This window comes from Panthera leo, chromosome E1 (assembly GCF_018350215.1).
Source record: "Panthera leo isolate Ple1 chromosome E1, P.leo_Ple1_pat1.1, whole genome shotgun sequence".
Taxonomy (NCBI): domain Eukaryota; kingdom Metazoa; phylum Chordata; class Mammalia; order Carnivora; family Felidae; genus Panthera; species Panthera leo.
In genome coordinates this window covers 27303563-27325529 of record NC_056692.1, presented here as the reverse complement: position 1 = coordinate 27325529, position 21967 = coordinate 27303563, and the positions used below count along the sequence as shown (strand labels likewise).

The following is a 21967-nucleotide window of genomic DNA, read 5'->3' as shown; positions in this document are numbered from 1 at the left end:
AGCCCAAATACTTAATAAAATTCTTGAAGATTATTTCTATACTAACAAGTAGATAAATGTGGCACAATCATATAATGAGAATATCAATTCTCATTATGTTGTATCTCATTGATACCCCTTTGAAGTTTGTACTATATTCCAGTACTGCATTCAACTGAGGAAGACTGAGTCTCAAAGAGATTATACCTTTGCTCAAGATCATAGAGCTACTAAGTAGCAAAACTAAAATTCAAATTTTTACATCTGATGTTAAAGTTTTTGCCTTTGACTCCTGTGCATTCTTTTCTGCCTATATTTGGCAGCTGAGGTTATTAACCATCACTGTAGAGTAAGTATTGCATACTTAAAAGAGTGCTGAGCAAAAAACAGAAGTCTGGGTCCTCAGCTCAGAATATCAATTTCCTTACCAAAAAATTATGGATAATAATACCTGTCCTGCTTACCTCATTGGGTTATTTTAAGAGTCGAATGAAACAATCTATGAGAAAATGTCTTGCAACCTGTGAAGTGTGGCCTTGTATCATTAACACATTTTTTACTTTTGTAGCTTTTTGCAAATATGTCTGTGAGCTAATTGCAAAATGGAATGTGAGCAGATGATTGAGTGGAGTTTCAGAACAGAAGGCTTACAAGAGAATTGTGTCAGGTTCAAATACTCCTTTTGAATGCAAGATCTTAAGTCTGTGGTCCTCATCACTGACTGCACTTCTCACCTGGGGAAGCTTTCAAAGGCATCCATGCCTACGTTGTTCTGCCCCAGACCAATTAAATTACAATTGCTAGGGGTGGGGCACTGTCAGTGTTATGTTTAAAAAACTCTCCCAGTGATTCTAATATGCCATGAAGGCTGAGAACTGCCATCCTAATTGATCTAAAGTCAGCTCAGTTCCATGGGGCCCACCATACCCTTTCTGCACAGGCTGCTCCTCACTCCTGGAAATTGCTAGAGTTGGAATATTGCCATCAGGCAGCGAGGCTAATATAAAAGTCTGGTCAGCCAAGCTGCTAGGACAGCTAATGATATTGTCGTTTGACTAAAGGAAATGGATCTATTTCAGTTTCATTCAAAGAAGGAAGTGTCCAGTCTGGGGGTGGGGGTGGGGGGTGGGGGGAGAGTGCCACAGAGGCTGGCTAAGCAATTATTTAGGGCTCTGCCACAATCACCAGCCAGGATAGCAGAGGGTCTGCTCTGAGCCTTTGTAAACTTGGCTCTGCAAGTTAGTTTATCTTGGCTATCATGTTGTCTGAAGAGCCCTTGTTGGGATCCTGGGCCTTGCTGCCTATCAGACCAAAGCAACAATCAGCTTACAAATTAGTGTGTTAATAGTTCAAAACCTGAGGCCATAGAAGAAAAAGCTCTTGAGCAAGAATAACATTAGGTGTGCTACAGAGTTAATGTAATTCAGAGCTAGAAACGCCCTTCTTTTAGAAACAGGCCCAGTTTCCTAAATGTATTGCTCCATGGGACCTCCAGTGAAAGAATTTTGATTACAGCACCACCATGAGAGAGTACCAAGATGGAGAAGTCATCTGGGGGAACTGAGGGTCCCTGTCATCTAGGGTCTGGGCTACATCTTGACAAACCCAGGAACTCATTGTGTCATAACACTCAGAGGTGAGCAGTCTCTTAGGGATAAACCCACATTAACCAAGCTCACAAAAAGTCCAATCCTGAATTACACAATGATTAGACATTAATATTGGATGGTACATTCTCTACTTGTAGGAAAGACAACACATTTGAATCATAAATTAAACTTTAAAATCAAGGATACAATTAAGAAATTAGGTGATCATAAAAGATAGTATCATCAAGCTATTGTACTGGATTCATTCAATCTCTCTGTAGAGGTGACCAGTTAGGTAGAATGAAATGCTGGCACCTTCTGTCTGGATTACATTGGAGAGTCATTGACAAATTCTTGCTATTCAGGGGTCACTTTTTCAAACCAGGGGTCTCCACATTTTTCTGGTTGTGTTTTTCTTAGCAGGAAAACACAAATAAAAATTTAAAAAATTATAAATCCATTTTTCAAATCATCTGCAGATAATTTTGAATTTTTTTTTTTTTGGTATCATCTTCTTGTCAGACCTGACAAGAATGTTATTGCTTTTACTGAATAACATATCTGACAGCTTATATTAAAGGTAAGAGAAATGTCAGCCCTACCATTTTATTTGCTTGTGTTTTAATTATTAGTATCATCTTTAACTTGTGGTTTCTTTGAAGGAATTTTGTTAAGTCCTTGTCCACTTTGTGAGAGTTAACTAAATGAAAACTGAATACTGTACCATAATATAATCTATAAGTCCATTGAAAAGGGCTTAGTAAACTGCAAGATTCCATACCCTGTGCTGAGAGGCAAGCATGAGTGAGGCCATGGTCAACCTCCAGTTGTGGAATTCCCATTCTTCACTGGGATACTTCAGTAATGAACGAGGCAGTTCTTCAGACAATGTATAATACAATGCACTCACTCAGAGCCTAGAATATTTTACAGCTTTGGATACAATACAACACAATGTAATACAATACAATACAATACAATACAATACAATACTATAGTTCTTAGAAATTAGGCCCTTAATCCTTAATTGGACATGGGCAGTCCTTAGTCTCTGTCTCCCCGTTTGCTGAGTAGGTGAGTCTTTTATGTAGATGTTCAATCTGTTTCATCATATTTTGATTCTCTTTATTGATATGTCTTGAGGGGAACTTTATCTGAAGTTTTGGGGGTGCCTAAGGACTATACTGCTCTATAAGAACCATAAAATGAGAATGAGGGAGCCATAGTTATCATATTTTACTATTAGGAGAATGGTTTTATTTAAATTCAGAAGCAAAACAGCTAAACACAGAGTTAATTTGGTTGAAGGGATCAGGATGAACTAGTTTCAAACCCCTCTCTTCAGAGACTTCACCTACAGGGTTTCCCAGGAATGGGAAGCCTTCTGCAGAGTTTGAAAATGACAGCCCTAGAACATTAAAAAATTGGTTGAGATGGAATTTTGCTATAATTAGTGCTGTGTTATAGGTAAGTCTGCAGGAACTAGAGACAAGGGGGATCCCATGTACAGTTTGTTTGCAATGAATTAAGAATAAAAAAAAATTCTTTTTAATTTTTTTTTTTAATGTTTATTTATTTTTGAGACAGAGAGAGACAGAGCATGAACGCGGGAGGGGCAGAGAGAGAGGGAGACACAGAATTGGAAGCAGGCTCCAGGCTCTGAGCCATCAGCCCAGAGCCCCACTCGGGGCTCGAACTCACGGACCGTGAGATCGTGACCTGAGCTGAAGTCCGACGCTTAACCGACTGAGCCACCCAGGCGCCCCAAGAATAAAAAAAATTCTGATCCATGTTTTATCCTAAAGATATTATAGCATAGAGTTTTAGAATTTGGACTCTATAGTCAGACAGTGTGTGTTATTCTTTTCATTTCCTCCATAGAGAACTTAATTTTATTTTGTTTTTCATTTTTTAATTTATTTATTTTTGAGAGAGAGAAAGAGAGAGAGAGAGAGCATAAGTGAGACCAAAGGAGGGACAGAGAGAATCTGAAGCAGCCTTCACACTGACAGCAGAGAGCCTGATGTGGGGCTTGAAATCAGGAACTGTGAGATCATGACCTGTGCTGAAGTCTGATGCTTGACTGACAGAGCCATCCAGGCACCCCGATTTTATTTTTTAATAGGTTAATACATACATGTGATACTATACGGTAAGGTTCCCTCCCATTCCTAACCCTCCCTCCCCTAGTTCTTCTCCCCAGCAGCAACCACAGATACAAGCTTCTTGAGCATTTTTCTAGAGGTGGTAAAGGCATATTCAAGCATACTTGTATATATACTGCATGTAAATATATATTTTAAAACAAATGGTGGCAGGGGCTCAGTCATTCAGTTGGACGTCTGACTTTTGATTTCAGTTCAGGTCAAGAACTCATGGATCATGGATTTGAGCCCCGCATCTGGCACTGTGCTGACAGTGCAGAGCCTGCTTGGGATTCTCTCTTTCCCTCTCTCTCTGTCCCTCCCCTGCTCGTGCATGTGTGCGCTCTCTCTCAAAATAAATAAATAAAACTTAAAAAATAAAACAAAACACCCCCCCCAAAAAAAAAAACCCAAAACAAATGGTGGCATACTTTATACAATTGCTCTTTACTGTGCTTTTTTTTTTTTTTTTCCATTTAATTCTTGGAATTGGTTCACTCTTCATTCATTCAACACATATTTATTAAGCACTGTGATAGACTGGAATATTGTTCTCTACTCCTCATGATAGGGTTATACATCCTGCTCTCTGCCCTTTGACTTCAGAGACTCTTCCAGTTAGAGAAGGTATAATATACTTCTCTCTTGACTTTGGTTTTGGCCATGTTTTCTGGCCAATGGATTGTGGGTAGAAGTGACAGTGTGTCATTCTAAGTAGAGGCTTTAAGGGGCATCATATGCTTTCATGTACTTGTTGAAACTACAGTGGTCCATAAATGAGCAGATACTAGAAGCCAATTTAAACCTAACCTGTGACCCTCAGCCTAGAGCACTGCCACCATAGCTGCCCTACATATCCACAAGGGGAAAAAAAACCATGTTTTTGTATAAGGCATTGATATTTTGGGGTTGCTTGTTATCACAGCCAGGAGCAAATTAAGGCTATTATGTGCTCAAACAGTATTCTAGGTGCTTAAGTTCATTGGGAATCAGACAAAAATCCTCACCCTCATGGAGGACCTACATACGGACCTGACTTTTTAATGGCTGCATACTATTCCTTTGTATAGAGGCATCGTGATTTATTCAACCAGTCCTTTTTTTAAATTTTATTTTATTTATTTATTTTGAGAGTAGGGGCGGGGCAGAGTCTGAGAGGGAGAAGAAAATCCCAAGCAGGCTCCTTGCTATTAGTACGGAGCACGACCTGGAGCCCGAAGTCACACACCATAAGATCATGACCTGAGCCAAAATCAAGAGTAGGATACTTCATCAACTGAGCCACCCAGGTGCCCCTCAACCAGACCTTTACTGATGGATTTAGGTTATCTCAAAGCATCAGTCTCAAAAGTTGAAAAGCATATTTCCAACATAAATGCATAGAAAGCACATATCAAGTCTTAATTTAACTTATAATGAAGAACCCACCAGGAGGACAAAGTTGGTTCGAAAGAGAATATGAAAGTTGAATAATGTAGTCAATGGATAAAAAGAAATTCTGAAATAAAATTGTTAATTTTGATACAAAACTGGCTAATGGCCTATAGGGTAAAAATAATTTTTGAGGTTTTCTTCTACTGGACAGAAGAAATAATCATTCCCCATTGTCAGTTTTAGAGAGTTGTAAAATGTCTGGGCTTTAATCAACGGTAAAATTACATTCTCCGGAGACAGTTTTTGCTAATACTAACAATGCTACAATATCCTTTTATACTCATTTTTGTGTGCATGTGTGAGCATATTTTAAGGAAAAGTTTCTAGAAGTGAAATTTCTGAGTATATTAATTTCTACTTTTGAGAGAGGTTACCAAATTGCCCTTCATAGAAATCATACCAATTTACCTTATTTCAAACAACATATGAATGGCTGTTTCTTCATATCTTTTCTACACAATGTTATCGAAACTTTTGCTAGCTGCCAATCTGATAGAATAAAAATAGCACCTCATTATAATTTTAGTTTAAATTTTTTCTTACTATTACTATGATTGATTGAATATTTTTTCATATCTTTATAAGTTATTTCTTTTTCCTCTACTATGAACTGTCACTTCATTATCTTTGCCTTCAGAAAAATGAGGCTTTATCTGTCATATGTGTTCCAAAATTTTTTTTCACAGTTTCAGACATATTTTTAATCCTATTTTCTAGCTATTTACTATTTACTAGCTGTGTGACCTTGGGCAAATTAATTAACATCTCTGAGCTTAAGTTTACTCATTTGTAAAATAGGGATAATAACATAGTCCTCAATCCCATATTTGAAATTCTGGGATACAGATTTTAATAATTTTTTTTAATGTGGGCACCTGGGTAGCTCAGTCGGTTGAGCATCCGACTTCAGCTCAGGTCACGGTCTCACGGTCTGGTCTGTGAGTTCAAGCCCTGTATCAGGCTCTCTGCTGACAGCTCAGAGCCTGGAGCCTGCTTCAGATTCTGTGTCTCCCTCTCTTTCTGTCCTTCCCCCTCTTGCACTCTGTCTCTCTCTCAAAAATAAATAAACACTTAAAAAGTTTTTTTAAATAATAAAAGAATAATTTTTTTTTAATGTTTAGTTTTGAGAGAGTGAGAGTGGGGGGAAGGGCAGAGAGAGATCAAGACACAGAATCTGAAGCAGGCTCCAGGCTCTGAACGGTCAGCACAGAACCTGATGCCAGGCTCAAACTCATGAACCAAGAGACCATGACCTGAGCCTAAGTCAGATGCTTAACTGACTGAGCCCCCCAGGCATCCAGGGATAAAGATGTTTTAAATTCTAGGAGCTTTCAGTGTGCATACACTGTATGTAACGTAAAATCCCAGGGAGTGGGAGCTCTTCAAGCATTAATATTCCTATAAGAAACATATGAATATACTAGATGGGATTAATAAAGCCTGTGAATGACCTCATGTTAGTTGAAGTTTGCCATCAAATGAGCTGCATATGTTTTGTTTTGTTTTGTTTTTTTCTTAGAAAGTGGAGCATGGGAAAAATCTGCCATGGTTTATTATATTAGTTTGTTGAAAGTTAAAAAATTTTGTGCAGAAGAGAGACCTCCTCAATGGTATTATTGTAACTGGTTGGGAGATATATCTACTGATTAGACAAATATTGAGACTAGCCCACATGGGAAGGACTGGGTAAGAAAAGATACTCCATGAAGATGCTATTAGAAGTTTGTGAAAATAAAGTAAGGAAAATATAATTGCTTGTATTCTGTCATTTTTTTTTTACCCTACAGATTTTAATTATTGAATACTACTGCTCTGCTTTTGTTCCATATGAGCTCTGTCAAACTCACTTTTGATTTTCAGACTTTTTTGGATTTCGAACTGTGCTTAGGGTATGTAGACCTGTGGTATCTTCCTCCATAAGGTGGTTGTGAAGATTGGATTAAATTAAACAATGCATGTAAAGTGTCTATACCAGCTCCTAGAACATAGGAAGAGCAAGATAAATATTATTGTTACTGTTGTTTTTAAGATGGAAGTGCTAAGCTCTTATAAATCTTGTTTCCAGGCCCTTTAGCTTGGCAAAGGGTTTGCTTTGCTTGATGTTCAGATACGTTTCCTTGTAAAGGTGACTGAGATATTTGAAGAGAAGAGGAGAGAAGCATTTTTATTCTTTGATGGTAGGGAATAAAGAGAATGACTGGAATTTGAAGCCAGATAGGTCAGGGTTCAAATTCCATACGATCAGCTTTAAAAAAAAGAGAGAGAAAATTACCTATCTTCCAGGTTGCTTTGAGGATTAAATATAGCTAGATAGAATAGAAACTGCTCTGTACACAATATGTGCTCAATAAATAATGGCAGTTTTTTGTTAGGGTATGTTCAGGAGGGCTGAGGTACAACACTTAACCCATTTGCAGTCTGAAAAGCATATAATCAGCCACTTTCATGACAGAAAATGAAGGAGTTGGACAAGGATCAGAGAAAGCATTTATTGTACATAAAGAAACAAAGCACTGTTACCATGATCTGTTCACAGGAAGATGGCACCAAGCCTTCCTCTGTGATGTAATGTCATGGGACTTTGGGGGTGGGTGGGGTGGGGGGAGGAGGAGGGGATATAATGAAGCCTGGGATGAGCAACTTCCCCTCCCCACACAGACAGAGGGCAGTGTTTTCCCAGGTGATATGGTAGTGTGAAAGCTTGTAGCCTTTAACCTCCAGGAACTTTCTATTGTACTGTGATTTTAAAATGTAGGTTGCCTCTATTACTATAGGATACCCTGACATTTCAGGTTTAATGTTGTAATACTACAAAGTAAGACTGCTATCTGTTGATCAGTATACTCTGAGGACCGATGCTATCCATTCCCGCTTGGATCCCTACTGGATTCAATTCAGATATAAACCTCAAGAGAGGGCCTACCATGTGCCAGGTGCTGAAAATACAAAGACATCTGATAAGGTTCCAGCCCAGGAGGCACTGGCAGAAGGGATGGATAACTGATAACTCCTACTAGGGAATGCAAAGTGTTGAGTGATATAATAGAGCTATGAATAAAGTGCTGTGAAGGTACTGAGGAGAAAAAGAATGAATTCTTCTAGGGAGGTTAAGGGAAATTCCTCCAAAGGAGTGACATTTGATCTGATCTTTGGACTGAGTCATTAAGCAAAAAGGCTTTGAGATGGAATGATGAGAAGAAAAAGCAGAGGGGGAAGGTGGGGGGTTAAGGAGAGAATAATGTTCTAAGTGAGAGAAACTGTGGAGACAAAGATGTGAGGCTGTGGACATGTTCATTCGTTTGTTCAGTTAGTTACTGAACAAACAAACATTGGTTGAGAATCAGACACTCTTCTTGGCACTAGGAATATAACAGGAAGCAAGACAGACCAAGGTCCCTGATGCTTTCATGGAGTTTACACTTTAGAGCTGGATGGGACAGAAACAGAAGACGAATAAATAAACGAACAAGGTAATTTCAGAGAGTTATATGTGTCATGAAGAAAATAAGGTGGGAGAGAGTATGATAGAAAGTACTCTGGGAGGGGGAGCAGATTGGGTAGTTGGAAGAGGCATTTGACCTGAGAACCAAGTAGCAAGGAGGCAGTCTTCTGTGGCAAAGTGTTTCCGGTGGAAGGAACAGCAAATAAAAATACTGTTAACAGGACTAGGCCTGGTGTTATTTGAGGAACAGAAAGGCAGCCATCTTGACTGTAGCAGCATGAGCAAAGGAGCTGCAGGGGAAGACCAGAGAGGTTGGCAGAGCTGGTTAGTAGGGCCTTATAGACCAACTTAAGGAGTTTGTTTTGAAAAAGTACCATTTGGTGTTGTACAGAGAATGGATTGGAAGAAGGGAGATCAGCTGTTGGTTACTCTAGGCAAGAGATGTGGGTGGTTTCACCCAGGGTGGTAGAACAGATAGATAGATCTTTTTGATCTATAGATCTGAAGATATATAGATATTTTTGAAGTAGAGCTGACAAGATCTGCTGATGGATTGGTGTGGGGATGGGGGAAAGGAACATGTATGTAAACATATGAAATACAACGATGTGAATGTGGCAACAGTGGGAACATGGGACTGGAGAGGTTGCTGGAAAAGAATGGCTGTTAAGGCTTTGGGAATGAATGAATTTGGCCTTATGCAGAGGAGACAAGGGTACTGGGCCATTGACAAAGCCATACTGATAACCTGTCTGGGAAGCCAGGAACATCTCAAACTTTTACTGTCCGGGATTTTTTTTTTTTTTTTTTTAAAGAGCTCTTTGGTAAAATCTGAACAACTTTTTGACTTTCCCTACATTCTCTCCATCTCATTTTTTGCCCTACAGGATAAATATCTGTCTATTCTCATACACTGTCCATTGGCCCCAGCTTCTCTCCTGGGTAGTCTTCAGAATTCTACCATCCAAGTGAAGCAGGAAGTTCTGCATGTAATAGGCACTGAGTATGTGTGTACAGAGGGGCAGTCAGAAGTGTTTGCTTTCAGTGAGGGACAGAAGTCACTTCTACTACTTGTTCCACTTCTACCCTCATGCTTAGCAACTCACCATGCTTGGCCCTTTTGACTGGGAAGAGGTATGATCAGGCTTAGTAAATATTTTTTGTTGTTGCCATTGGCTGGCTGGCTGGTTCTATTGTCTCCTGGTCCTACTGTCTGATTCCCTTCTCCAGTCCCCTGCATACACACAGCAGGCCTGCAGGGGTCCTCAGATCTCCCTCTGAACCACTGCACCAAGCTTGTCCTCCTAAGCTAATGTTATCTTTTATTTAAACAGAAACAGTAGCCACCAATCTTGTTACATAACATCCCAGTATCCTAGGGTGTTAAACTAATGCAGCATCTACTGTTGGGAAGTGTTGATCTGGCAACACAAAAACTCTCTAGAATATTGCTGAAAAGTTGTAACAAGTTTGACTTCCTGGCTTTACTTAGAATTTTGGAGGGGAAGGGACTTTAGAGACCAGGCTATCTGGATCTTTGTTTTCAACTGTGAAAACTAAGGCCTAGAGAGACAAAGAAATTTGCCCAGGGGGCACATCGGGGCTAGAAATCAAGCTCTTGATAATCTAAAGAATCCATCACATTTTAGATAAAGGATTAAGTGTTAAACCTTTCTTGTTTGTGATTCTTTCTTATCTGAAAAGGTTTCTTTTTTCTTTTTTTTCAGCTTTAGGCTTTCCAGGTTTGTCAAATGTGAACAGTGATAGTGACATGGTGCTCCGGATTACACACCCAAACTGCAAATTTGAGACTGATACATATGTATGATGCTGATGAATTTGAGGTATTTGTGTTGTTTTTAACAAACATTTTACTGACATTAGGACTGGATTCACATCCAACCATACAAGGTATATTAACTGAACACAGTATGAATGCAATGTATAGTATCTGAATCAAATATATTTTAAAGACAGCTGGATGGAGTTGCAGGTGAAGCTACAGCCACCTGGGGATCTACCTCAGTAATATTCTTAGTTTATGTCCAAACCAGTATATGAAAGGGAGTTGAAGTCAGCGGTATCTCCAGAGGCATCTCACATCCTGAGAGCTGCTCAATAAAACATGGGGTTTCCTACTGCTCTCTGGGGAATTGCAGAACTTTAGTGGTGAAGTGAAAAGGCTGGGCTGCTCTCTTCCCCTGACCCCTGCCAGCATTCTTTCTCAAACTGACCTGTTTTCCTGCAGGGAGACTGCCCCACTCCACCCACCTGGTGCCTTCCTGGATTTCCTGACTGCCTGGGCTTATTTTTTAACCTTCTCTTACTTGAAAAGCACCACTTCACTGACCCAGAACGTGGGCTTCTCCCTCTGTTCACTGGCCATTCCACTTTTCTGGGCTAGCCATCCGCATTTCCCTTCAAAATCTTTGGAAAATCGGCAGCAATAGGGGGCTGGGCGCCTTCCAATTCCCCTCCACGTCTTTCCTACTTGTAACTCGCTGAAATTACTAGCAGAGCAGGGAGAAGTGGAGAAATGGCTTGCTTCTGAGTAGGGCCTGGGCTGGGTTGGCATTATTTTATTAAATTCAATCGGACCGGGTCCTGAGAACCTCTTAAGGTAACTTAGGCTCTGAGTTAGAGATGGCTAACGTGTAACGAGCGGGTTACTGTCTTGACCCTACAAGCACCATTACAGCTTCCCCACTCCTATTCCTAGGTTCTAGGAATCCCAGCCTTGACCTGCGGACAAACCCCAAACACAAATAAAAGGTCTCCCCTCAGGCACTGAAAGCCCACCCGGCTCAGACCCGGCACTCCGCACTCCCCGCACCCCAGCCCGGCCAGCGCCGAGGGGTGGGGGTGGGAGGCTGGGGAAGCGGGGGGCGGAGTTCCGTCCTTCGCTGATTGGCTCGGGGAGCATGGGCTGCGGCCGAGCCGGGCCAACCCGCGGCGTGTTGCTATGTGCTAGGGCGAGGGGATAGGCGCGGGGGCGCGTCCGTCACAGGGCAGCCCCCGGCCCCGACCCGGAGGGATGCGGAGTGGCGGCGGCGGCAGTGGCGGAGACTGTGGCTTTAAGAGCGCGCCCGGAGCCCGGGAGCCAGCCGGGCGGCCCTCTGCTGCTGCGCACCCCCGCAGAGCCGAGCCCCGCGCTGGCCGGACGGGGCAGCTTGCTGCCGGGTGAGCGAGCCTGGAGCGCGGCGCGGGCCGGGCGCGCGTGGGCGTGGGGCGCGCTGTCAGCGCGGGCGCGGGGCACCCGGCAGTGGGCACCGGTCCCGTGGCCCGTCCGGCCCGGCTCCCGCGAGGTGCGCTGCGCCCCCGAGGCGAGGTCCGGCGTGGGGTGCCCGTGGAGGCCGCGGGCGCGAGGGGCGGGAAGCGGGCCGCCGGGGCCACGTGACCGGTTTGTTTACAAACACTGCAGGGCCCGGGCAGCTGCCCGCGGCGGGACCCGTGGTGGCGCGGGTCCCCGGGTCGGGGCGGAGGAGCTGTGCGAGAAGCCGGGCAAGTAAGTCTAGGGTGCGCGGTTTGGCGAACGGGACTTGGACACCGGGTCGCTGCTTCTTAGCACAGTTTCTGTGCGTTCGGGCTCCGTGGGGGGTCGGGAGAGGGTGGGCTTCGGACGCTTTCTGTCCCCGGTGACGCTGGGTCTCCGCTGGAGACACTGGGTCCGGGGCGTCGCCCCCGGGGCTCCCGCCTGTGGGGGACTGGCCGCCCTCGAAACTCCCAGGAGCGCTTGGCCGGCCCTGGGCCGAGGTAACCGCAGCCGAGTTCCTGCCTGGCCGCTTCCCGGAGCCTCCCCACTGCCCTTGCCAAGGGGGTGGGCGCCGAGTTCTCTCCTGCCCGACGGAATGCAGGGGCCTCTCCAGCGAATACCTCCCAGGAACTGGCGCTGAGGGGCAGCCCTGACCTGTCACTGCTTTAAGTTCACCCTCCTTGGCCGCCGACCTCCTGGGTGTCTTTAGTCAAGTGGTGGCTTTTCTCCCGTTGGGGGTTGGGGTAACCACCTGTTCTTTTGGACCCAGCCCAAGAGACTGCCACCTCTGACTTCACTCTCAGCATACAAGCACTTAAAAAGCCACGTGAGTGAGTGCCCTCCGTTTTTTTTGTTTTTTTGTTTTTTTGTTTTTTTTTCTGCTGCAAGTAGCGGACCCTCCCACAGTCTAACCGTCACCGCCGTGAATGGCACACCAAACTGCTTCTGGGTTTTATGGGGCTTTGCTTTCTGGCCTTCTTGTCAACTTGTTGTCTTGGAGTCTTGGCTCTTTTAACTGAGTACTTGCTTCTGGTGAGTCTAAAGGCTAATCTAGCTACTCATCCTCCTTTCTTTGCCCTTCCTCTCTTGTTCCTGTCTTCTGGCCCAGCAAGATGGGTTTCCCTGACCCAGAGCATTAGGCAAGCCGCTTCTCTGTATCTCATTTGGTGAGGGAACGCTGGCAGAGCAAGGAACTCAGGGGGTTTAGAAGTTAAGTGCCTTGACCAAGGTAACTCCTGTCACTGGCTCTGCAGTAGGACTTGACCTCGCATGCTTGACGCTCTTCAGTAGTCTCCTTGTTGTGAGAACTTCAGGCCTTGCCATCAGTGGGGTTGGCTTTCCTTTGACTTCATCATTGCCACAGGATGCAAAGATGGGCCAAATCTCAGTTGTCTATTCTCCCCTCATCTCCTTAGCACTCAATACTAAGGCTGAGTCTTGCCCCTGATGAGGAACATTTTAATTCTTCTGAATTGTGACATGAATGGCTATAAGTTCTTTACCAAGGAAAAGGTCCAGCCTGAGGAGAGTTGTGCAAACTTCCCTTTGGCACCATCCCTTATCCCCATCTTCATGGTAAAGGTCTCAGGCAGGGGTGGGGACCTTGGGTTCATCCCCCTCCTTAGCTCATATTGGTTTAGGATTTAATAATAGAATTTCTGGGATCTGTCTTGATATCTTGTGTTTGAACTAAAATAAGAAAGCTTGGAGTTAGGGATGGAAAATGGAAAATAAACATGCACAAGAGTATTATTTTCCTTCTTTCCTCTAGGAGAGTGGTTTTCAAACTTTGGGGTCCAAAATAAGGAATACCTTTTGCATCTCTGCACTGAGGTCCACACCTGCATGAAGTTCTAGGAAATAATTGCCCTCACTACCTACAGTGTGCTCCATATATAGATTTTTCTTCTTAATTAAAAAACAAAAACAAAAACTCAACTGTTGGTCATGGCCTGTTAACTTGATTTCTTGACCAAATGGGTGAATGGGTGATGACCCACAGTTTAAGAAACATTGCTGTAGGACAGAGGTCCTCAAACTTAAATGTACATAAAGATGAGCTGAGTAGTATTAAAAATGCAGTCTGGGGGCACCTGGGTGGCTCAGTTGGTTAGGCGTCCAACTTTGGCTTAGGTCATGATCTCCTGGCTTGTGAGTTCGAGCCCCGCATAAGGCTCTCTGCTGATAGCTCAGAGCCTGGAGCCTGCTTTGGATACTGCCTCTGTCTCTCTTTGCCCCTCCCCCATTCATGCACCGTGTCTCTCTCTTTCAAATATAAATAAACATTAAAAAAAGTATTTAAAAACTGCAGTCTGTCAGTACACTCTGGAGATATTTTTCTCAGTGGGTCATGAGATTGTGATATAGGTGGTCAATAAGAAATGGCATAAACTGGATATGAAGTGTGCAATGCCTTAGTCAAGTGTGTGACCCACTCTATACAAACCCAAGATCACTCATCTGACAGCACTAGCTTAGGCTTTGAGAAGTCTAAGGGCATAGTGTGGTTTGCTTTCAGCTGTCATGAAGCCTTGGCCATAAGACCCCCCATCGCATCCACACCACCCTGCCCAATCTATTTGAGGGCTGCTGTGTTCTGTACCCCTGGATGTTTCTAGGTGCGTGGGGTTGGGGTTGTGAGTAGTTCTGATGAATCTGCTCTACTATTCATAGATTATGTGACTTTTTACTGTTTTAATGATTTTAATAGTTTTGAGACAGTGACATAGTTATTATGCCTGGGATGTTAACAATTGGCCAGCAGAAAATGTTGATGCTGTTTAATAGCTGGGTATTCTAGGCCATGTGGCCTGGGGGAAGAGCAGGTTGGTGATTTTTGGAGGGGGTCTGGGAGAGTCAGGGCCTTATCTGTCAACAGTTGTTAATAAGAAGGGACATAAGTTCCCCTGACCTCCTTGCCTACCTACCTCAGCCCTCGTTCTTTCCTGTGATGATAGCTTGGCTTCTGCGTGCAGGTGAACCTTGTTAGTTACCCAGTTTCTGATGCTGTTACCTCTATCTCAGCCGTCAAGCACAAACCTGATGTATCCACATGTTAGATGTTTTCCTTTATTGTGTCCAAACATGTTGGTAAAAGAAATTTCCTTGAATTAATCAAAGCTGCATTTAGCTTCAAATAGAACCCTATCCAAATTCAAATTCAACTATGGTCCTTCCTGCCAAAATATGGTTTATATGGGAACACTAACTGTAGGATTGTTGAAATTGATAATATTCAGTTTGGTCAAACAGCTTACATTTGGAATATTTAGTTTTGAGCCAGTAATAAAAAAGAAAGCAACAAATGCATGGCAAAGGATAGGATATCCTAGTATAGAAAAGCAGAGGGAAGAGATGTCCAGGTGGGACTCAAATGGAGGTTCAGGATCAGTTTCCTTTGTAAATTATCTTGGCATTTCCCTAGGGTCCATCAACAAACCACTAGGTGCTCTGACAATTGCATCATTTAGCATGAAAGGGTATTAAGCTCTGGAAAAGGAAGCATCTTTTTAAAATGTAGCCTCCTGTTATGGGAAGTCAGGGCCTTCCGGCTAAAGGTATTTTATTAGAGTTGATAGTTTTCAATGATGTCATCCTTAACAAAAGATGATATTTACTTGCATCTTTATATATTTTTTTAAGTTTACTTATTTATTTTGAGAGAGAGAGAGAGAGAGAGAGAGAATCCCAAGTAGGCTCTGCACTGACAGTGCAGGAGTCGTGAACCCTCAAACTAAGATCATAACCTGAGCCCAAACCGAGAGTCCTGGGCCTAACTGAGCCACCCAGGCAGGTGCCTCTTACTTGCTTCTTTAAAGGACCACACCTACCTGAATTTCCCTGAGATTTGTGAATATAGCCCCTGAGAGTTTAAAAATAAATTGGATTATGCTACTCCCCTGTTTATAGTTTTCCAGTGGTTTCGTATTGCCCTTCAGACATAATCCAACTCCTTTCCCTGTAGGCATTGCACAGCCTATCTCCTTCCCCCAACTCCTCTCTCCTCCTCTCCTATGTGGCTGGTCCACTCTGCTCCAACTGCACCAGCTTTCCTCAGGTTTCTAAAATCTGGAAGGTTTGTTTTTGTCATTGGGCCTTTATACTGGTAGTTCCTCTTTCCGGAATGCCTTTCTATAATTTTTTACATGATTGGCTTCTCTCACTTGGGTCTCAGAGAGCTCCTCTCAGAACAGCTCCTCCTTTCCCTGCCCCTCAACTTTATTGAATCTCCTTAACTTTGTTTTTTTCAAAGAACTTTAATACCATATGGAAATACATTGCCTACTTGATGGCTAGATTGGAAGCTTGGGAGTTTCTCTGTCTTGCTCACTATTGACAGTACCTGGTGTGGGTAGCATTGGATAAATATCGGTTGGTGGAATGGGTGAATGACTAAAGAGAGCCAATGGTTTGAGTCTTTAAGAATATGAATACTTAAAAAAAATGTTTCCTTACTTATTTTGAGAGAGAGAGAGCACGTGCAAGCAGGGGGAGAGGCAGAGAGAGAGGCTAGGTGCCTCCCTTGCAGGCTAGGTGCACTGTCAGCACGGATCTCAATGCAGGCTTGATCCCACCAACTGCATGATCATGACAACCGAAGTCAAGAGTTGGACGCTCAACTGACTGAGCCACCCAGGCGCCCCAATACTTTTATTTTTAAGAGAAGAGAAAAATAATTTTTCTCTTCCTTTTCCTGGGGTGGGCTACTGTTCTCTTGGAATTTATTTTAGGACTTCTGCTTTTCACAATATTTTTCACCCTTTTATACTTTTTATAGGTCTCTAAAAGCTCTGTTGTCATTTTGTTGTTAATAAACAGCTCTTGCCTCCCCTAGTAGCTTTATTTTGTTTTTACTGTTCTCCTGACAAATAAGCATTTCTACCAGTAATCACATTTCATCGATGCAAGGAGGCACTGTAAGCAGGACTAGAGGAACCAGGAAGATTGGGATAATTAGCTCTGTGACCTTGGGCAATTTGCTAAACTTCTCTAAATCTCTGTTCCTTTTGTAAAAAAGGTCTAATACCAGTTACTATCACAGAATTGATGGGAAGATTAAATGAGAGAATGTATGGGAAACTGGGCACATACACACTTGAGTTAGCTTTTATTTATTTATTTACTTTTGAGAAAGAGCTTGAGTGTGTGCATACCTGTGCACAGGGGAGGGGGTGAGAGAATCCCATGGCTCTCTAGGGCCAGCTCAGATCCTGACTGGGGGCTTGATCTCACAACTATGAGATCATGACCTGAACTGAAAACAGGACACTTAACCAACTGAGCCACCCAGGCACCTGCTGTTAGCTTTTAATAACACTCATATCAATAGGTTTCCCTCCTCTCTTTGGCAGGAATTCCCAATCCATTGATTTGGGAATGTGCAATAAGAGGCAGAAAACCACCAGATCTTTAATTAGTGCCAATAAATGAAGACCAAACATGTCACTTAGATCTATCAGAACCAGAACAGAAGTTCGAAATCATCTCATTGCAAATTGCTGCCCAACTTAAAAAAAAATTTTTTTAAAAATGTTTGTTTTTGAGAAAGAGAGAGTGCGCGCATGGACACAACACACACACACACACACACACACAAAGTGATGGAGGGGCAGAGAGAGAGAGGGAGACAAAGAATATGAAGCAGGCTCCAGGCTATCAGCACAGAGCCAGATGCAGGGTTTGAACTCACCAACCACAAGATCATGAACTGAGCCAAAGTTGGACACTTAACCAACTGAGTCACCCAGGGGCCCCCTACTGCCCAACTTTTAATAACACCCATGTGGAAGAAGTCATATTTATGCAAGTTTTTGGAAGGATGTGTTGTCTACCTGTTCCTCTGGCCATTCTTAGTTTTATCCTTGGATTAAGCTGGCTTACTGAAAGGTGCATATTTGGGCCATATTACCTCAGCCTCTTGAGTTATTTTCACTGAAATGAACTTTCACTGCCCTTTGCTTTCCTGGAGGACGTTGTCCTAAACAGCTTTATATAACTTGCTACTACATTTCTTATAAGGGTTGATGTAGTTGAAGTCTTAAGCTACAATTTCACTTAGTGTCCCCTTTAAAAAGTTAATAGGAAGAAATTTCTTTCAGGAATGAGTGCCAGAAAAAACTTTCCTCTCCTGAGGAACGGGCATGATATTTCTTTTTGGGCAATTGGAAATGTATAACTTATCATGTTTCTCTTTTTGTTCTGGGTGCCAGGAGGCACAGAGCCAAATTTGTGGCCTGACTTTAGTAACTATAGGGCCCTACATCCTAATTTTTTCCAGTGTTAAACTTGTAATTTTTATTTTCTCTAATTTCAAGTTAATGATTTATATTTCTCTTTTAATTGGATATATGCTGGTTTGGGTATTAAAATCATTTTAGATTTTACATTTTAGAGATATAAACATTGAGGCTCAAATAGGCAAAAAGGACTTGTTTAAGACACAGAGCTAATTAGGGCAAAGCAGAGACTGTAAACCATACATTTTGTTTCTCAGGCCCAGGGTTGTTTCTACTCCTGTATATTTCTGGAAAAATACCAACTCTTGAATAAAATACCAAATACCCCATAGTGTCTTTTTATTTATTTATTTTTTACATTTATTTATTTTTGAGAGACAGAGTGAGACAGAGCACGAGCAGGGGATGGACAGAGAGAGAAGGAGACACAGAATCTGAAGCAGCCTCCAGGCTCTGAGCAAGCAGTCAGCACGGAGCCTGACGCGGGGCTCAAACCCACAAACCGTGAGATCATGACCTGAGCCGAAGTCAGACGCTCAACCGACTGAGCCACCCAGGTGCCCCTGCCCCATAATGTCTTGGTCCTAGGCAAAGCCTACCTCCTCTCTGTGATGGGGCAAAGGAGCATTCTGCCAGAGAGGTGCAACACTGCCACTCACATTCCTGGTTGGGTCAGCAGCACTGTGCTCTCCTGTTTCCTGAGCTACAGCCTTCCCCTGTGGTCTTGAGAATGTGGTATATCCAGATTTAGTGGTTTTGATCTGAAACTAGATTGCCAGCTCAGAATGAAATTAGTCTCTAGTGGCTCAAGTTCCCTTGCCTATTTTTTGTTAGGAAAGGAAGGCTTGATATCCATATGGCACATGTGTTCCACTGAGGCCCAAACAGGGTCTTCTGGGAGTGAACAGTCGTTGAGTTTGGTTTGACTGAAGAAAGTGGCATTATTTTATCTGATAGGAAATTTAATCATAGGAAATATTGACCTTCCTAATGATTTGTTTTGTTTTGCTTTCCCATGCTGTTCTGGTTGTGAGTACCTGGGGCAAGAGAGGGTAGGCTTTGAGCACATCCTGCCTGAGTCAGGAAAATTTTGATTCCTATTTTGAGCTACAGAAGAGGAACCTCTGGCCTAAGGTTGAAACTGAACCTTGGTTTTACTTTGTTTTCCTGGCTAATAATAATTCAACAGATAATATGGGACCTTTGGGAGATAAAGATGAGTTAAGATATGGCCCCTGCCACATATACTCTTAAGCATATACTCTAATAGGGTGATTAAGGTGTATGTGTCAATAAGGTACCGAGAGTTTGAAGATACAAAAAGAAGTATAGGCATTTTGGAGATGGGGCTGTGAAGAATGATGAGGATTTAAACATGCAGAAACACTCCAGGGGGAACAGTGTGTGCAAAGGCACAGAGGTGTGAACATTAAGAGGTAATGTATGGGGAATGTTCAGTAGGCACATGAGATGTTGGAAAGAGAACATTGGGATTTTGCTTGGGCTACTATTGTTACAGTTTAGAGTAAGTTCATGGAAATGGACTGTGGCTTCCATTCACAGAAGAACTCTGTGAACAGTGGTTAGTTGATACAGGTAATAGGCATTCTCCAAAAATGGGACTATCCCTAGAGAGTCTCAAACCTGGGTGCCATAAGGATTTCTAGGCCAACCAAAGGCCTACAAAATCAGAATTTTCAGGATAGGGAATCTAATAAAAGCAAGCAAATTATAACCCTCCCCCTCCCCTCAATTTCCCATTTTTGTAATGGAGCCCAGCCCCACACACATTTCTGAGGTCTGGAAATCACGGAGGTAGTAGATATCCCTAGCAGAAACCAACTACTAAGCATCTATGACCTTTAGCCTCCTTTCCCTTACTGTATTTTTACCACTTCCTTTTCTTTTGTTCGTATGGCTCCTGTGTGTGTCCTCCATTATATTTGCCTCCTGTTTATCTCTTCTTTTACCACTTTGGTCCTTTGTGTGTGGGGGGGTCCCTCCCTAAGTTGATCCACCACCAAGTGGACCATAGGTAGAAATGAATTCTCTTTCAGTATTTGCTGTATTAAAGGTATAAACATATGTATTATGTATAAATGCAAATTAAATGGGGCTTTCGGTTATTTTGACTTACATGATTCTTTGTTTCCTTAGGATTTGAGGAAAAAAGTATCCCTATATAACTGCAGCGTTAAAGCTAAAAATCCATGAGCTGAAAACTAGCTATTGTGTCTGATCTGTTGTCCTATCTTCTGGTTGAGGTTATTCCCTTCCCTCATTTGTTTTCTTGTATTTCTGTAATTAAAAGTTGAAGCAGTGAACCAACCCTGAGAGTCTGAAGATGTTTTAAGAGAACTTGACATTTTTGTTTGCATTATAACTAGTTGATTTAGACTCTCCCTCTGGAAGATGTTCTGCTTGTGGCTCTAATGAGCTCAAGGGCCAAGGATACCCATCTTTGGACTCTTCTCTGACTTGTCAGGATTAAAACATCCTTGGGTGGGGGTTGTCCCAGGATTCAAATCTTGGTTCTGGTACTATTTATTTATTTATTTATTTAATATTTATTTATTTATTTAATTTATTTTTAAAATTTACATCCAGGTTAGTTAGCATATAGCGCAACAATGATTTCAAGAGTAGATTCCTTACTGCCCCTTACCAATTTAGCCCATCCCCTCTCCCACAACCCCTCCAGTAACCCTCTGTTTGTTCTCTGTATTTAAGAGCCTCTTATGTTTTGTCCCCCCTCCCTGTTTTTATATTATTTTTGCTTCTCTTCCCTTATGTTCATCTCTTTTGTATCTTCAAGTCCTCATATGAGTGAAGTCATATGATATTTGTCTTTCTCTAATTTTGCTTAGCATAATACCCTCTAGTTCCATCCACATAGTTACAAATGGGAATATTTCATTCTTTTTGATTGCTGAGTAATACTCCATTGTATATATATACACCACATTTTCTTTATCCATTCATCCATCAATGGACATTTGGGCTCTTTCCATACTTTGGCTATTGCTGATAGTGCTGCTATAAACATGGGGGTGCATGTGTCCCTTTGAAACAGCATACCTATATCCCTTGGATGAATACCTAGTAGTGCAATTGCTGGGTCGTAGGGTAGTTCTATTTTTAATTTTTTGAGGAACCTCCATACTGTTTTCCAGAGTGGCTGTACCAGTTTTCATTCCCACCAGCAGTGCAAAAGGAATCCTCTCTCTGCATCCTCTCCAACATCTGTTGTTGCCTGAGTGGTTAATGTTAGCCATTCTGATAGGTGCGAGATGGTATCTCATTGTGGTTTTGATTTGTATTTCCCTGATGATGAGTGATGTGGAGCATTTTTTCATGTGTTGGTTGGCTATCTGGATGTCTTCTTTGGAGGAGTGTCTATTCATGTCTTTTGCCCATTTCTTCACTGAATATTTGTTTTTTGGGTGTTGAGTTTGATAAGTTCTTTATAGATTTTGTATACTAACCCTTTAAATGATATGTCGTTTGCAAATATCTTTTTCCATTCCTTCTGTTGCCTTTTAGTTTTGATGATTGTTTCCTTCACTGTGCAGAAGCTTTTTATTCTGATGAGGTCCCAGTAGTTCATTTTTGCTTTAGTTTCCCTTGCCTCCGGAGACGTGTTAAATAAGAAGTTGCTGAGGCTGAGGGCAGAGAGGTTTTTGCCTGCTTTCTCCTCGAGGATTTTGATGGCTTCCTGTCTTATATTTAGGTCTTTCATCCATTTTGAGTTTATTTTTGTGTATGGTGTAAGGAAGTGGTCCAGCTTCATTTTCCTGCATGTCACTGTCCAGTTTTCCCAGCACCACTTGCTGAAGAGACTATCTGTATTCCATTGGATAATTCTTTCCTGCTTTATCAAAGATTAGTTG

At 42.4% G+C, this 21967-nt stretch overlaps 1 protein-coding gene across 5 annotated transcripts in view; it reads left to right on the top strand.

Annotated features, from left to right (window-relative positions):
- The first annotated feature begins 7771 nt into the window (after positions 1-7771).
- The window catches only part of YPEL2 (yippee like 2), a 64605-nt gene continuing 50409 nt past the window's right edge, over positions 7772-21967 (top strand). Inside the window, exons 1-3 of one of the 5 annotated variants that reach the window (XM_042917182.1) lie at positions 7772-7826; positions 8510-8616; positions 10316-10432. The gene's annotated coding sequence lies outside the window, so the exon portion shown is untranslated. The other 4 variants (XM_042917183.1, XM_042917186.1, XM_042917185.1 and 1 more) reach the window with 4 other exon arrangements.